The 13,574-nt window shown below is 46.1% G+C and overlaps 1 protein-coding gene and 1 pseudogene across 1 annotated transcript in view; one reads left to right on the top strand and one right to left on the bottom strand.

Annotated features, from left to right (window-relative positions):
* Nucleotides 1–13,574, top strand: part of SCD5 (stearoyl-CoA desaturase 5) — a 173,996-nt gene that overhangs the window by 67,113 nt on the left and 93,309 nt on the right. The window lies entirely within an intron of this gene.
* On the bottom strand, nt 9,349–11,300 carry LOC102477721 (eukaryotic peptide chain release factor subunit 1-like; annotated as a pseudogene).

Below are 13,574 nucleotides of genomic sequence, written 5' to 3' on the forward strand. Positions count from 1 at the left end.
GAGGGAAAAGGAGAAATCACTCCCCAGAAGGAATGGTCACACTGCAGTTCTTTCTCCTCCATTCTCTTCTCAGTATTTTGGGAACACATGCACATGTGTCTGGTGTGTTTTTCAAATTGCTGGGTCTGAGACTCGAACAGTACAGGTGGCCAGGTGGGATCCAATTGTCTTAATCACCATGCCACAGGCTGGCCCTTCAACTAACTTTTAAGAAACAGACTGTCCTGTCACTCCACATTGCAAACTCAGTCTCAGTTCAGAAGTTGGAATGTCCAGCCCCAGAGGAGCATCCATCCTTTGAACTTGACTTCATGTCAGCCCTCATTCCCCTCCCCATCCCAAGCGCACATCAGGCTGGGGCAACAAGAGGAAGGGCTGGGGGGCAGGTGGGAGCCTGTCTGTAGTCTCTATCTTTTGTTTCTTTTCCTCCCTGCAAGTCTCAGTTTGCTAGTTAGTTTCTGAATCCTCCAGGATGGGCCGACAGGTAGGGAGGGGCATAATGGAATTAGCAAAGTTGGCTTCCCACTCTCTGAGTCTGTACAGTGGCTGGCATGACGCGCATGGTGGTGGGCTCTTTTAAAGACCCTCCTATCAGCAGTCTCTCTCCATAGTTGTCTGGACATAGGAAGAGACCCCTTTTTTCCAGGTGGCCCCTTTTGACTTTTTTTTATAAGACAGTGCTTAGCAACGCTGTGCCCACCTCCAGCTTCTTGCTGCAGGGTTCTTTGCCCTGTAGGTGGCGCATGAAAAGATCCCATTTGACCCCACACTAGCCCTCTTTTCAGTGGCCGTTCTTGGTCAACGGGGCATACTTCACCCAAGAAGCCCCAGAAAAAGCGGACTCATCCCTGCATGCCCCTTTCTCCTGCTGTCCCAGCCCACTCGGGGTGTGTCGTAGGCACACATCTGAGACCTGTTAGCCCTACTGTTGCCCAGCTGTACTGAAAAGATTTGCATTTTCCAAGTGATCCATGTGAGCTGCCTTACTGGGCTGGAGATAAAGATACTCCTCTGGCCCATCTTTCCTCGAGGCGGGAGGGGCCCTGTAAGGAGGACAGGACAAAAAAACAACACCTCTTCAGGGCTAGCCCGTGGCATGGTGGTTGGGGTGGCTGGATCCCACAAGGCTGATCGTAATTGGAGTCCCACATCCCGTGGCCTGCCAAACGTGAGTGTGTCCACAATCGCAAGAGGAGGGAGAGACAGAGGAGAAGGGATCACGGTGTGACCATGCTCCTTGGTGGGTGCCTTCTCACGTTCCTGCTCTCTGTCTCTCTCTCTGGCAAGCAGTTGTGCCCTCTGGCAAATTAAAACACCAACCCCCCCAAAAACAAAACAAAATAAAAAACAAACAAACAAAAAACTCCTCTTCACCTGTGTCCCCACTACACCACACCTGGCCCCTTTTAATATCCTTGACCTGGGTTCAGCCTCCACGAGTGATGGAGCCAGGTCTCGATCATTTCCTGTGCGAGTTCTGTATCGGGTTCAGTTCACATTCGTGCAGGTATCTGATATTGATCATGGTGTCTCAGTGGGCCGGCAAGCAGAAAGAGACCCGTTCTGATATCTAAGCCACCCTGAAACCAGGTGGCTTAGACCAGCTCCGTCACACTGTCTCACAATGCCGTGGGTGGCTGGTCAGCCCCTCCATGGTCTGCCACTGGGCCCCTCAAGCAGCTGCCAACATACACCGATGGCACCGGGCGATGACTATTACATGGGCACCTCAGTGCTCTCATGGCTCTTCGTCCCCTGGTAGGCTACACTGGCTTCCTTTCACGACATCAGGGCAGTGTTTCAAGGAACCAAGGTAGACGCAGTACGGCCTTTTAAGCCCATGTTTTGGAAGTCACCCAACAAAACCTAATACATTCTACCAGGCAAGGAAAATCAGACCAGCCAGATTCGAGTCAGGAAGAGAGTCCACTGCATCTCTCTCTCTGGTCTTTCAGGCCCCACTGTGGCTCACTGTGAATCCCACCTCAGTCAACGCTGGTTCCAGACTTTCTAAGCAGACTTGGAGTAAAGGTTCAGGGGAAAAATAAACGAAACTATTGGTTTGATTGTCTTCAATCTGAAAGGACAGAAAGAAAGAGAAAAGAGAAGGCCTGGAAGCTGAGGGAAGGGAAAAGCCTGCCAACTGCATCTGACTTTGGGCAACATTCCAGGGAATGGCCCACAGGTTGGGAACTGGGGGTCCTTGGTTTAGAGAATGGGGTTCCAGGGTAGGCAGGTTCTTTCATTCATCACATTATGAATATGAAGGAGATGCTTTGGATTTTATGGGCTTCACCATGGCTTGGGCTTGTCTTGGGGCCTGGCTTAAGTGGACACCATGGGATGTGAGCTTGGAGCTGGCTCCATAATGTACCAATCCAGCCCCGAGAGCCACTCCTTCCACCTGCCTCACCAGACCCACCTCCTACTTTCCCTCTTCTGACCGTGCTTTAACAGGAGGTGAGCAACCTGGTGAGGTACGAGGTTTCAGTAAGAGGTGAATGGGAGAAGCAAGAAACCAAGACCATAAGTAGCTCCATCCTGTGCTCGGCTGTGGGCTGCCCACTCAAGACTTAGGGTTTTTCTTTCTTTTTCTTTTTCTTTTTTTTTTTGGAGGTTTTTGCTATAGGACGTGTATGCCAGAAAGACAGAGAGAGACAGAGAGACAGAAAGCAAGAAATCACCCTCTTGGGGGATGGCCACGCTGCAATCCCTTCTCCATTCTCCTCCTGGGATCTTGGGCACGCATGCACATGTGCCTGGTGTGAGTTTAAGCCACCGGGTCCGAGACTCGAACCACAGTCAGCTACATGGGAGTCCAGCAATATAGCCATTACGCCAACTGCTGGTCCCAAGACACAGGGTTTTTCATATTTAAAACCATTTCTAGGATCAGCAGGTTGGTCAAGGCACTGGACCCCCACATGAATGACTATGGTTCAAGTCCTGAACCTGGTGGCTCGTTTTCTCACTTTCCCTCTCTCTTTCTCTCTCTCTCTGTTTCGGGTGAGCACACATGTCCTATAGCAAATTAAAAAACAAATGAGGGGCTGGCAGGTGGCATGGTGGTTAATGGTGCTGGACTCCCACATGGCCAACTGTGGTTTAAGTCCTGGACCTGGAGGCTTGCATTCTCACTTTCCCTCTCTCTCTCTCTCTGGAAATATTTAAAAAATAATAAAAGTTAAATAAAAGAATCCTTTAAAAATAAATAAATAAAATAAAAAATGTAAAAAAAATACTCTAAAGTCTTTAGGGTATGACTCTGTTAGGTGTGTTTCATCTTGAGTTGAGAGGCCTCAGTTTCTCAGCAGATGCCCGGGCAGGAGCAGAGTGGAGGCTGGTAGCCTTTGAATGGCAGGCCAGGCTTCTGAGAAATGACGTTCCAGGGCAGTTTCAGCAGCAGCAGGTGAGCAGGGGCAGACAGATCACTGAAGCGCATGAGCGTGCTTGAGGGCACTCACAGCTGTATTTGCTTTATATTTTAAACAAACACAATCTATAGACGAATTTGTTTCTCACTTTCAGAGGACAGAGGTATACCTGAGGCATCTCTATGTTTATAACAACTTTTTAAATTGTTGCTTTTCTTCATCAGCAAGGCCAAGCCCACGTCTTCTAGCTGCACCACCCCTCACCGTCTGACTTTCTCCTAAATGACCCTGTAATCCTTTAAAACCTCTGCCCCTTGAAAATCCTAGCACATTTCTTTCAGTAAACGCGGGGCAGTAATACACTCCACAGCAGGGTCGGGAAAGTTTGGGGCCCCGGGCGGCACCACCGCCATCAGAGTGCGGGTACCTACGGTCAGGACTGTCCTGAGGGCAGTGCCGGGAGGCCGCCGGGAGGGGGCGCTGAGCCCCCACCTCCCGAACCAGTTTGCACACACTACCGGCTTCGTAAATGAAGCATTTAGAGCTGGCGGGGACGTAGACTTCGACTTCGTCTCATCTCCCGGTTTCTATTGCCCACGAGCCTGCGGTCCAAACGGGAGAGTCAGTGGCTGAAATGCAGGCCTCTGGGCTCCCAGGCTTCCCATTTTTTCCATCCTCAGCAACCCCACCCACACCCCCTGGTGTGAGGTCAGATACCTTAATCAGAGTTTTTGCACTTGAAATAGCAAAGGACACAGCCTTTTAGACTGGGAAATCACTGGGGCATTTAGCCCCACCAGTAGAAATAGTCAATTTGCAACTAGTAGGGATGAGATTAAGCTTTTTAAAAAGTTTATAAGAATTAAAAATAGCAGGTCGGCAGGTGGCATGGTGACTGAGGCGCTGGACTTGGAGTCCTGGACCCAGCGGCTTGCTTTCTCATTTTTCTCTCTCTCTCTCTGATCAAATTAAAATAATAATAATGGATAAAATTGGAGCCAGCAGGCAGCATGGTGGTTTAGGGTACTGGACTCCCACATGGCTGACCGCAGTTTCGAGTCCAGGACCTGGCAGCTTGCTTTCTCACTTCCTTTCTGTCTCCACCCCCCCCTCTCTCCTGCTTGCTCTGTTTCTCTCTGGCCAAATTGAAATAAATGAAGTTAAATAAAATAATGATTTTAAAAATGGATAAAATTAAATAATTTCTTTTGAAAAAATAAACAGAGCACACTTGTGGGGAAAAAATAATGATAACTTAACTACAGATCATCAAACCGGTCCCCATATAACGAGAGGCCCTACGTCCCTATGTGAGTCCCCGGGTCTGCTATTACTGACTGGATGACCTTGGCCACCTTCCTGAACTCTACTTTGCCTCATCTGTAAAACGGGGTAACGGGGTTGGTGAAGATGAAATGAGATAAGGCATATAAAGTGCTTACCTTGGGTCGTGCCGTGTTCTAAGTGCTCAGTAAGTGCTCACGGTGCTGATAGTGATACTAATAATAGTAGCTGTTGCACATCGTAACTTGGGCCTGCAGCGTGGCTGAGAAATGTCCCTTCTCCCCAAGGCGATGTGTACTCTTTGGTGGAGCTTCTTCACCGCCAGTAGTCTCTCTAGAGACCGAAGTTGTGTCCTGGAGTTGGCGAAGGTGAGAAGGTAGAAGGGCTGGGTGGCTTTATCGTCTAAGCTGGTGAGGAAAAAGGAATTGAGAAAGGGAAACCTTTGGGGTGTACTCTGCCCCAACTGGAATCCTTCTAATAGGCATGCTCCCTCCCCAGAAAAAGAGCCAAGAAAACAGAGTGGAACCTTTGTTTTTTTTTTTTTAAATAAAAAAGACAGGGTTGAGGGCTGGTTGGTGGCATGGTGGTTAAGTCACTGGACTCTCCCACATGCCAACCACAGTTCAAATCCTGGACCTGGCTTTTTTGCTTTCTCTCTATTTTATTAAATTAAATAATAAAAACAGATGACATTAAACAAGTAATTCTTTTTTAAAATACTTTTTCAAAAGAATTATCTTATTTTACTTTATTTATTTAGTTTTAATTTGACCAGAGAGGGACAGAGCAAGAGAGAGAGGAAAAATGGAAAGCAAGCTGCCAGGTCCGGGACTCAAACCATGATCAGCCATGTGGAAGTCCAGTGTCCTTAACCACCATGCTACTTGCCGGCCCCATAAATAAGTAATTCTTTTTTTTTTTAAAGGCAGAGTCTCATTGTGATCCTCTTCCCCCGCACTCCCAGTGGGGACTGCATGCACATACCACCATGCCTAGCTCTTATTCAGACAAGGTCTCACTGTGTTGCCCAAGCCAGCCTCGAGCTCGGGACCCTCCTGCCTGAGCCACCCGAGCTGCTGGGAGTGCAGGTGCTCACCACTTCCAGGCCTGGCCTTTGGGCTGGCCCTGAAATCCACCCAGGCCTCCCATTTGGTCCTGGCGTGTGGAGCACTGTGTGGTAGCAACACTTGCCACTGGTGCTGGGCCTGAGGTAACTTTTGTTTTTAAGGTCGAAATCTTTTTTAAGGTCTTTTGTTTATTTTTGTAAGACTGAGGAAGACATAGGCGGCACCCCCAACAGAGTCCTGACACTGCCATCTGTCCACAGCCCTAGCCAGTCTGGACCCCGGGCACGCACTCACGGGCCCAGCATACTCAGAGGGGTCCTCAGACACAAACTCGGGCCTCTGCCTGTGGGTAGGACTCAGGGCATCAGGCGTGACTGCTGCGCCACCTTCTGGCCCCTTACAGTAGAACTCTTGGGCCCATTTCTCAGAAGATTATTTTTCTTTCCAGAGTGAGTCAGAGATAGAAACAGCCCCCCCCCCAACAGAGTCTTCGTGCCGCGATGCACCCCCAGGCTCAGCCCGCCTGGATCACGGGCATGTACGCGCACATCCAGCATGTCAGGGAGGCTTTAGACCTTCCCCTGTGCCGCCACCTGGCCCCTTGGCCATTTCCTCGTCAAGTGATTTGTGTGGCGGTTCGCGTTCTTGTACAGTTCTTACTTTTTCCTTGTATGCCTGCAAGAGACAGGTCTAGTTCTAGAGAGTGGAGATTTGTTTGGTTGATTAAACGGACCTTATGTGTATTGTGTAACACGTTTCAAATACGTGGTGGTTTTTTTTTTTTTGCTATAGGGTGCATACGCTTGCTAGAGAGAGACAGCGAGAGAGAAAGCAAAAGTGAGAAAACATCCCCCAGAGGATGGCCACGTCACAGTCCCTTCTCCTCCATGCTCCTCTTGGGATTTTAGACGCACACATGCCCTGCTCCCTGAAAGTGTGTCAAGCCACTGGGTCAGCACCTCGAACCCTGTAGCCAGCCAGGTGGGATCCAGCACCTTAACCACCACGGACCTTGAACCCTGTAGACAGCCAGGTGGGATCCAGCACCTTAACCACCACACCACTGACTGGCCCTCAAATACTTGTTTAATTTCAGTTTGTTTAATTTACCCTAGTCTGTGACCTTCTTGGCTCCCAGTCCTCCTACTCCATTATGCCGTTGATGCCGACTTCTCTTTTCAGAGTTTGATTCCGTAGTTGAAACATGCTTTGAAATCACGATTTGGAAATACCGCCTTCACAGCAAGGCACAATATAAATCAGAGAAGACCAGAAAGGCGAGCACGAAAGTAGTACCTCTGATTTTTTTTTCCAGTCACATATGATACAGCATTGAATAATTGCTGGGTATTTTTGACAGATCGGGAATACAGTTCCCTCAGGAGCTGGGGAACTTAAAACTCAGGCTGCCTTCAGGAAAATGGATGAGAGGATTATGGTGTGCAGCCACCAGTAAATAGGGCACCAGGAACCGGTGCAGAATTGATGGTCTCCTTCTGAGCAAAACTTCCTTCGGTTAAAGTGACTTAGGGAGAGACTTGTTTGTGGATACGTAGAACGAAGGAAACAACTCACACTCAGAATCTAACCCACAGAAGCGGTACTATTTCTACTGCACTCATGGTCACGAGTAACCTGAACATGTCGTTCACACAGGAGTCATTCCAATTAGAAAACAAACCCTTGGAAAAGGAGTCAGCCTCCCTGATACTTGAAGGAACTTAAAACACAAAACCACACAATGCCAATTCGACTGGTAAATTGTAATTATAAAATCAAAATCTGGCAAGGCTTTTGAGAAAACTATGTTCTCCTACTGACATAAATTAGTACAATATTTCTAGAAAGCAACGTGGCAAAGTGTAATGAGCCATAAAACGTATCGTTTGACCTAGTAAAATATATATTTGAGACTGTATCCCAGAGACATAACCAAAAAGAAGAAAAACAGGAAACAATACTTGAAAATTATGAAAGAAAAACTAATCATGGGGGCCAATCAAGGGGATGGTGGTTAAGGCATCTGGATTCCACTTGGCTAACTATGTAGTTCAAGTCCCAGTCCTGGAGACTTGGAAATCACCCGGGGCTCATGTGCATGTGTGCCCAAAATCCCCAGAGGAGAATAGAGGAGAAGGGATTGTGCCATACCATCCCCCCTGGGGGTGATTTTTCATTTTCTCTCTCTCTTGTGTGTCTCTCTTTAGCAAGTGCATATGCCCTATAGCAAATTAAAAAACAAACAAACAAAACTATGGTATAAAGTAAAATATATCATTGCTAGCTAAGAAAGATAAATTTGTGTATCATGAAGATAAGTGGAAGGGACCAGCAGTTAGAGTAATGGGTATGTTGCTGGACTCCCATGTAGTCGACCACGGTTCAAGTCCTGGACCTGGTGGCTTAAACTCATGCTGGGCGCATGTGCGTGCGTACCCAAGATCCCAAGAGGAGAATAGAGGAGAAGGGATTGTGGCATGGCCATCCCCCTTGGGGGGTGATTTTTTCTTTTTTGTCTGTCTTTATCTGTCTTTCTGGCGAGAGAACGTGGTCTGTCTTTATCTGTCTTTCTGGCGAGCGCACGTGCCCTATAGCAAAAACCTCTCCAAAAAAAGAAAGAAAAAAAAAGATAAATGGAAAAGTTGATGTAAAACAATGCTAACTGAAATATATGGGGTCATCGGAAAAGTCACAATGCATTTTTCATAGAAAAATATGTCATGACTTTCCCAACAACCTAAGAGTTGAACTCAACTTTGTAAATATTGTCTATAGATTTGTTTAAAACAAAAGCCCAAACAACAGTAAAGCTAAGAAGTGATTATTCAGTTTTGTTACATAGAAGGGTGAAAAGTGAATTTGATTTTTTTTGATGCTTTAATAGTTTGTATTTATCTCTCATTACAAAATTGGTTAAAAACACAGTTTGAAAGGCTAGAATACATGGCGTCATTTATCAAGGACAGAGAAAAGGTCAATGCCTTCATCTTCGTCTTGTGGTTTCCTCCCCCTTCCCCAAAATCTCACCACATGTATTTCTTCATGTGCAGTCTCAGCTGAGAATGCTAGGTAAATGGGTCACATGAAATGCAGCAATTTAACCTTTCTCCAGTCAACATAAGAAACTAACCAGTATGATCTCACCTCTATGAACTTTTGAAGGTTTATAGCAGTTAAAAGTATTTTCATTCCTATGTATGTTTCTGTTTAAAAAAAAAACTTTTTTTTTTCATTAAATACAAGAGCAACCAATTTCACCATTGAGTAAAAGTAAAAACTGGGATTCTTTTGGGGTCAACAGATTGTGTGGTGGCTAAGGACACAGGACTCCCACATGGCTGACCATGGTTCGAGTCCTGGACCTGGTGGCTAGCTTTCTCATTTTGCTCTCCCCCACACTCTGTCCCTCTCTGGTCAAATTTAAATAAATAAGTAAATAAAGTTAAATAATTCTTTAAAAAAAAAAAAATCCCTGGGATTCTTTTAAAAACCAGTCCAAAGCACCATTGAGGAATTTAGTTGTGGGCTGCCACACTGACACCATGGCATACCAAAGTGTTGGGCTGGGTCTGGTTTTCTTGTTTTGGTTTTCTTTTCAGTGTCTAATGCCCATGGATTAAGTTCTGAAAATGTTCCAATTGCAAGGCAGGGATCTGTTTGGATTCTACCTTGGGTCTGCTCCTTGGTTGGATACTGGAGGGGGGGCTCATTTTGCAGGACCCAAGTCGACTCCCCAGTAGTCATCAAGGTCAAAATCTTCATTATCTCCTCCTGGGTATTCCAGTCACCGAAAGTCTACTCAGTACCTCAACATACCTCCAATCCCACCAAATCCTTTTGCAAACTGGGATCCTTCCTGTGACTTCCTTGTGACAATTTCCAATGTAACTCCAATTTATTTATTTATTTATTTAGAGAGATTGTTGCTATAGATGATGTGTACTTGTCAGAGAGATGGAGACATAGAAAGTGAGAAACCACACACACACACACACACACACACACACACGCACACACACACACGAGGAATGGCCACAATGCAATCCCTTCCCCATTTTCCTCTCGGGATTTTGGGTACACACGCACACGTGCCCGGAGTGAGTTTTAAGCCAGTGGGTCTTGTTGACTACTTGGGAGTCTAGCGATGCAACCATTACTCCATCTGCTGGTCTCAGTAACTCCAGTTTTTTTATGTTGGGTCATTGAGAAGTCATGACACATTTTTTGCATAGAAAAATGTAAAGAAATATGTCATGACTTTCCCGATAACCTAATAGTTGTTAGTAAACTATTGCAATAAGGGCATGCTCTCAATCAGCTCATATTCTTTGTTTGTAAAATGAGGTTTATCTTTCTCTTTATCTGGAGTTAGAGAATTTTCTCCTCTGCTGTGTCTTGGCAATGAAGAATGTATTTCATTATATCCAGATTTTCATAGACTATTAGAATCGCTACAGCTCCCATTTCCAAAGCCTTTAGTGTATCTTCAACACCAAAATAGTACTTGCCCATGTTCTAGCTGATTTCATCAAAGTAGCATCCTATTAATTTCTTCTCCTGAATAAATTTCATGTTGGAAAGGACTTCAATAGATAATTCCAGAGCTTGGTTGAATCCATTTCCACGACCATACAATATATCAACTATTTTTAAAACTTTTTATTGCAATCTCTCATCAAACATACCAGACTAACTTCATGTCAGTTGATCCAGCTAAAACAAGACCCGCCACATTTACATTGTCCCCAGAAATAAACAGCTGCATGGCAGCCTCTGTTACTTTCCAAGCATAGTTATGTTGCTTTTCCATTCTATTTTTTAAAGTTTTTTTTTTTTTGCCATAAGGTGTGTGTGTGTGTGTCACCGTCAGAGACAGAGACAGTGAGAGAGAGAGTAAGATCGTCAGAGACAGAGACAGTGAGAGAGAGGGTAAGAAATCACCCCCCAGGGGGACGGCCATGCTGCAATCCCTTCTCCTCCATTCTCCTCCTGGAATTTTTTGGGCACATACACACCCGGCATGAGTATCAAGCCACCGGGTCCAGGAATTGAACTGTCGTCGACCATGTGGGAGCCCAGTGCCTTAACCACTGTGCTACCTGCTGGCCCCCACGTTTCCATTCTTAGACAGGCAAAACACAAAGCTGATTGATCTCTGCCATGTTTCTTTGGGAGATCGCCAGTGAATTTATGCAGGACTTCTTGTGTTTCCTTGGAGCATGCCAAGAAGAGCCCCCTACGTCTATCACCGTGAAGCCAAGCTGCTGTCATCCGAAGGTAGTGCTGCAGGGCCTCCATGTGGAACGTATTAATTGGTTTGAAAGGTTCAAAGTCACTTTCTTTTCCTTTCTTTCTGTTACAATCATTCCACTGTAAACAACCCGGCTGTTTGGAGGTACTTCGTTATGAAGTTTGAGTCTTTGTTGTACAGATGTAATGGCTCCCAGGACTGAAGGGCGGTTTCCTCGTGACTTAATATTACATGCAGTTCCAAATGGATCTGCTAATATTTTCGCTGCGCATGAAATCTGGTCTTTGGCAGGATGATCAATGATATCATGCTGGTGCCACTGCCCCAGGCTGCCTCTAAGCTTTTTTTTTTTTTTTTTTTTAGAAATATTTTCTATAAAAAGTTTAGTATTTGTCCAGGCTCTTAATGAGCTTCTTGATCTTCTAGATCTCCACGTTCCTGTCAGCAGCACTGGGGCTGAACACCCTCATCTCACCTCCTTCTCGCCATTAAGGGCCTAGTCCCAGCCAGTGGCGGCTCCATGGTGGTAGCAGCAGCTCTCCATCCTGTGGTTTCAAACAGCTGCACAGAAACGGAGTCAGGGAGCTGCACAAACTCCTGCTGATTACACAAAGAGAAAACGTGTGATGACCTTGAATCTTTCATGGCCCAGGGAGAAAATCATGTTGGGTTGCACACTGGTCAGCTCTTCTGATGCCAGAGCTTGATCTACTTGGATTTGATACTTGGATGGTTTTGGTCTGGTCTTTTGGGAAGCCAGTCTGGGATACAGGAGAGAGGCACAGTGTTGGCTTCTTTCCACGAGCAAGATTTCCCTCCTTATTAAGCCAATAGCACAGTTCAACACCGTAGGCTTCTTTTTCCCTCTCATCTGATCCCTCATGCTCCATAAACTTGGCATCCTCTGATGGCTATTTTTGTTTGGCATCTCTAACAACAGCAATAATATTTTCTATGGGGGTGAGGATAGATATTTTTGATAGGATGTCACAATGTCACAACCTCCTGTTCCAGCCTCCCAGGTAGCTAGGATTATAGGTACGTGTATCTAGCCTGTTTAGGTTGGTCAGGGAACTGAACCCGGGCCTCCTATGCGGCCCCAGCCTCACTCAATGGTACCCTTCTTCCTGTGCTGCCATGACTGGGATTAATCTTTTTGCTTTTCTTTGTGCTAGAGGGCATGTGTGCTTGCCAGAGAGAGACAGGTGGGGGAGAGGAGAAAGCATTCCCCATGGGGAATGGTCATGCCATAATTCCTTCCCCATTGTTTTCCTTGTGTGATTTTGAGCACACACACACATGCATGCAGTGTGTTTCTCAAGTCACCAGGTCTGGGACTTGAACTACGCAGTTGGCTGTGTGGAATCCAACTCCCTTAACCAAAAGGCCATGGAGCCAACCCAGTCTTTTTCTTTTTTTTTTATTAACAAAATGATTGTACGTATTTATGGAGTGTGGTGTGACTTATCCATGCTTTTTGCTTCTTTCCATCAACAGAGATACGTGAGTCGCTATACGTTGACACAGAATTCTGCTTACAGCAGGCAGTTCTCAGAGACAGAGGTGGTGGGCCTGAGTTCACACCATCTGCTTTCATCAGTCAGGTGCCTGGGGCCCGGAATGGACAGACTCAGTTTCCACCATTCAAGCATGCACGAGATGCTTCATTGGCATGTGCTCCACGAGCAGAGGAGAGAACGGAGCAGGGACACCTCAGAGTTTTTACCCAGGTCGTTCCAAAATTCTCGGGGTGTTCTCTCCAAATTCGTCTTTTCCTCTCTTCTCTTTGCCATATTTTCCTTCCTTACATTTTTCTCTACAAGTCAGTGGCCTACGAGAGCGTAAGGTAACAAATGCTTACACGTATTGACTTCTTTCATCTGCACAACCTCCTTTCAGCTGCATCGGTACAGTTACTATGCCTGTTTTGCAGCTGTGTAAACAGGCACAGAGAGTCCAAGTTCACTAAACGCTAGAACCAAACTCGAGCCCAAGCAGTTAGGCCCAAATGCAGGCCCTCGGCTACTGTGTTATATCGGAGAACTTCAAAGAGTTCGTGGGAAAAAAAAAAGAATTAAGTATGAGTTTCTTTTCGTGCGAAAAAAAATGTTGAAATCAATGCCTCCTTTTAAAATAATACACATTTTTCATGAACTTTTTGAAGACCTCCTTATATACTCTATCATAGTGGACCAGGCCTACCTCACCCAAGCTCCAGGAAGGGGTCTGATGTGGAGAAAACAAAAGCAAGCGTGAGGAGGAGTGTGTGTGTATGTGTGTCTGTGTGTGAATATAAAGCCTGACCGGTTTTATAATTTGCTGTGTGAATATACCAAGTTACTTAACCTCTCTGTTTCTCAGGCTCCTCCTCAGTAAAATTGCAAGACCGTTAATAGTACTCAGCTCCCCACGGGGCTGTTGTGATGGCTGAATGAGTTAGCGAAGTGCTTCGAGCAGTGGCTGTTGCACGGTGACCATGCGTAGCGAACGCTAGTCTTCGTTGTCATCGTTCATGCAGCGTTCAGGAGCCGCCGCTCCACTCCTCCTAGACTGGTGGTGACAAAACCAGCATGGTCAACCAGTTCCCAGGTGGCACTG

Source organism: Tupaia chinensis, unplaced genomic scaffold (genome assembly GCF_000334495.1).
Source record: "Tupaia chinensis unplaced genomic scaffold, TupChi_1.0 Scaffold000318_1, whole genome shotgun sequence".
NCBI classification, from domain to species: domain Eukaryota; kingdom Metazoa; phylum Chordata; class Mammalia; order Scandentia; family Tupaiidae; genus Tupaia; species Tupaia belangeri.